Genomic DNA, 4,467 nt, shown 5'->3' with positions numbered 1-4,467 from the left:
ATCTCAACCGGGGACCCCATCCTTGATGGCAAGACAGAATCGTGGTGCGGTGCGCAGGGAGTAAGCATAGAAACTGTAGATCCGGTAAGGGGATCACTTTAAGCACTGCATATACAGTAATTATCCCTGCACCCATTCTCCATCCTGCAGTAACACCACCTCTCTGCCCCCATGCTATAAGAAAGCTGTCTGTGAGAAGTCTGGCCCTAAAACCTCATCATCACTGCTAAAACCTCTTCTCTCTACCACTGGCATTGTATCCCGCACTGATAATCCATTTCCATCTACAATGGCACCCTTACTTCTGCTCTGGACTCTGTTGGACTGGATGTCACTTCACACAGGTCGCAAAACTGTGACTCAGCTTTGGTATTCCAAATGCACCAGATAAAAACCAGAAAGATATCAAACCTTGAACAACTCTGCTCCATTCCTTTGACAAAGCCACAGATGAAGTAATGACTGCATTGGTATTTGACTTTTATACCTGCTGCCGGGAAGCATCTGCTTGTTTAAAAAATATATACAGTACATTTTAAAAAATGATCCCAATGAGTGAATGTAAAGGTGCACCAAGGTAAGCCATTTCCAAAATATCAAATTTAGCCCTTTGCAAGACATTCCAGAATGGAAAGCACACAAGCACATACATCATAGAACCTGGATCATAGAACAGACATTCCAGAATACTATTGCAGTTCCAGAAACTACTAGATGCCTGTTTAAAGCCTCTTGCCACAGCATTCAAACACAGAGAATTTTGTGGAACTAGAGAATATTCCATTGAAGTATTTCACACTGTCTGATGGATCGCAATGCACAGACAAAAGTCAGGGAGCCAGGTAGGATGCCTGTCAGCCGGCTTGTAGGTGTGTGCCAGAGGTGGAGCTCATGCAAGTTGTGCCTCCAGCTAGCAAGTGACAAACACAAGACTGCTCCTGCTTGTCTCTTAGGCAGATAGGAGTCGGTGTGCAAAATCCTGACAGGGCATCAGGAGGGACTGGTAAGCAGGCAGGTAGGCCGCTGATGCTTTTGGCTAAGATCAAGTGTAGTACTGTATCTGCTCTCATAAGTTTAATATCTGATACGCCCCCTATCTGGAAGCCATATATTAAATGGATTTTTAGATCAGGGAAATAGTAAAAGAGTTTGCTATGTCCACTCCACGCTTTGACTAAGTATTGCAGTACTTCCACGACCAGTGCACCTTTCCTGTTCTGTCATCCAAAAATAGACAATTGCTGCTTTTCATCTTTAAGTGTGCTTGCATGCCCATTTTACAATGTCTTGTACCACCTAAATTTGTCAATTTGATAACGGATTACTTTGGTTCACCTTTGCATTCAGGAATATTATTTTCTTTTAAAATGTAACAACTGATAAAGGGGGCTGAACGCTGCTCTGCAATGTAGCATTTTGTGTCTAGTTCCAGGCTGCGGGTATTTTACTTCTTCTAGTCAAAGCATTTTTAAACGCTACAATGTTACTACGCGTATGGTACTACATATACATATACTCAGGATGTGAGGCCTACCTGGGTTTCATGGCTTACTTTTATTTACGAACACACTAGCTTCATTACCTATTCAGAAATGAATTCATTAATGACCTACTTGATTTCTGGAGTGTGACCTATCGGCCCTCATTGGTGGGCATTTTTCTGTATGTAGACCAGATGTAGGAGTTGCAAATCTGCTATATTAGGAGCCAGCAAAAAAAAAAAAAAAAAGATGCTTCAGAAAGAATAACTCCCTCTTCCTGCTGCCTTTCCCCCCAACTGATTCCAGACAGTAGCTGCAGCCCTAGAGAATGCTGCTGCTAATTGTTACATCATGGAACGATGATGTCACCATTACTTGGCAGCAATCTATAGGCCTACACTTGTTCACTGACTTCAGTTGGGGGGAGGGGCAGCAGGAGGAAGGAATTATTCTCCGTAAAGCATATTTTTTTTCTGGCTCCTTCTAATGGAGTAAGTCAGGAAAAGACCGAATCCAGAAATAAAAAAGTAATTAATTCAGCAGTTAATTTGTGCATAGGGAATAAACTTAGTTAGAAATTACAAGTAAAGCACTTAACCAAGGTAGGCCTAGCACCCTGAGTGCCCATTGCAGCCTTTAAAATTTTTTAAATAGATTTAGTGCAATATACGCAGACATGGACTAGACACAGAATGTTACATTGCAGAACACCTTTCAGGTCCATTAATCAGTTGTTACATTTTAAAAGATTAACCCAATGAGTGAATGCAAAGGTGCACCAAAGTAAGTCACTTCCAAAATACAAGTTGATTATTCCTTATCCAAAACGCTTGAGACCAGAGGTATTTAAGATATCGGATATTTCCGTATTTTGGAATAATTGCATACCATAATGAGATATCATGGTGATGGGACCTAAGTCTAAGTACAGAATACATTTATGTTTCATATATTCCTTATACACAGCCTGAAGGTAATTTAAGCTAATATTTTTAATAACTTTGTGCATTAACAAAGTGTCTGTATATTGAGCCATCAGAAAACAAAGATTTCACTATCTCAGTATCATTCAAAAAAGTCCGTATTTCGGAATATTCCGTATTTCAGAATATTTGGATATGGGATACTCAACCTGTATCATATTTAGGCCTTCGCAAGACATTTCAAAATATAAAGCACACAAGCACACACAAAATAGATCCCGGATCATAGAACAGACATTCCGGAACACCATTGCAGTTCCAGAAACTGCAAGTGGCTTGTTTAACTTGCCGTAGCATTCAAATGCTGAGAACTTTGTAGAACTAGAGAACTTTCCGTTGAAGGATTTCACACTGTCTTTTGAACCGAATTGTGCAGACAAAAGTCACGGAGCCAGGAAGGATGCCTGTCAGCCGGCTTGTGGGTGTTTGTCAGAGGCGGAGCACACGCAAATTGTGCCTCCAGCTAATAAGTGACAAACACAGGAGTGAGTCTGCTTGTCACCTAGGCAGATAGGAGTAGGTGTGCAAAATGTAGATAGGGCAACAGGAGTTGCAGGGGGCCAGGTCTGGACTGTACGGTGGATGTCAAAGCTCCTGCATGCGTCTATGGGCCAGAATCCAAAACTTTCCTGGACGTGTGGGCAGGAGCATTGTCATGATGGATTACACCACAAGTGTGGTGCCTGGAAATAGCTTTCAGCACCTGTGGCAGGCATTGTTTGGCATACCAGTCCCCAGTGGCAGTGCACTGCTGCATGAGTGGTAGGGTAGCTTCAGGACTAGTTTTGGCCAAAAATGCAGCCACTCTCCGTTTTACCACACTGCACTCACGTTGGTACGTCTGTGGCAGCACAAATCCAATTGGGGTCCACTGGTCTGACTGTTTGGTCTCGGGGATGAAACTGTAGATCCAGTGTTCATCGACACTGATGATCTTCAAGACAGATTTTGAGTGACCACCATCAAGCATGGCCAGTATGTTGCAGCACCAAGGCACCCGAGTCTCCTTCTGCTCTTGAGCCAGCTGATGGGGAACCAAGATTGCAGAATCTTTGGTCATGGAAACCTTGCTCAGCCTTTAATGGAGTATCAATCAGGTGGATCCTCTTGATGTGCCTATCAAGTTCTCTAATACCCCTTTCACATTGCACTAAAAACCCGGTATCAAAACGGGTCCGTGTGCGATGTGAAAGGTCCTTTGGTGAATTAGCAGGTCGCCTGACCCGGTAATTCAACCCGGTAAAAAAGAAGGGTTATTACCGGGTTGATTACCAGGTCAGGCGCAGTGTGAATGGGAGCCGTTCCGATGCGACACGGCTCCCATTCACAGCATAGGCAGAGGCGGCGCAGGAGATGAGCTCATCTCCCGGCGCCGCCTCCACCCCCGCCCCTGCTGCTGCTGCGCCCCCCGCTGCTATGGCAACCGACCCGGTATATTGCCGGGTCGGAAAGCCATCAACGGAGCGCAAATGCCGGATCCCACCCGGTAAGTACACGTTTCTCTTACCGGGTAGGAATCGGCATTTGCGATCTGAAAGCAGCATAACTGAGCCATAGTCACCCTGTCATCCACATCAACTGTTAATGGTGAACACATGTCAGCCACAGCGCACCTCATCTTTCAGGCTCTGTCTCCCGCACCAAAATTATGCAATTCACTTAAGCACAGTAGTTTGGGATGGTGCTTTCTCCTCAAAAGCAACTTGCAGTTGGTCTAATCTCCCCTGCTATTGCAGACCACTCTTGTAAACGTAAAAGATCAGGCTCTCCAGTGGCCTCTGATAACTTCCATAACAAAAATGTGAAGGATGTGAACATGCTGACTATTTCTTTGTGCAGAGCTGCTTATATACGGTTCTGTTTCTTGACATTTCACAAGCCCTTTCATCAGAGGTTACAGCTAAGTACCAAATAGTGAGATTGTGTCTATTCTGCCTATGCACTGCACATCCGGAAACATATTGTACACCCCTCATAATCTATTCACTCCTACTTACTTACTT

General features: G+C 44.0%; 1 non-coding gene across 1 annotated transcript; it reads left to right on the top strand.

Moving 5' to 3' along the window:
• The first annotated feature begins 1,019 nt into the window (after positions 1-1,019).
• LOC134938185 (U2 spliceosomal RNA) lies at positions 1,020-1,212 on the top strand. The gene has a single exon (XR_010180801.1). It is a non-coding gene; the product is annotated as a U2 spliceosomal RNA (small nuclear RNA).
• The last annotated feature ends 3,255 nt before the right edge of the window (positions 1,213-4,467 follow it).

This window comes from Pseudophryne corroboree, chromosome 6, assembly GCF_028390025.1.
Source record: "Pseudophryne corroboree isolate aPseCor3 chromosome 6, aPseCor3.hap2, whole genome shotgun sequence".
In the NCBI taxonomy this organism is placed as follows: domain Eukaryota; kingdom Metazoa; phylum Chordata; class Amphibia; order Anura; family Myobatrachidae; genus Pseudophryne; species Pseudophryne corroboree.
This window is presented reverse-complemented; position numbering and strand designations above follow the sequence as displayed.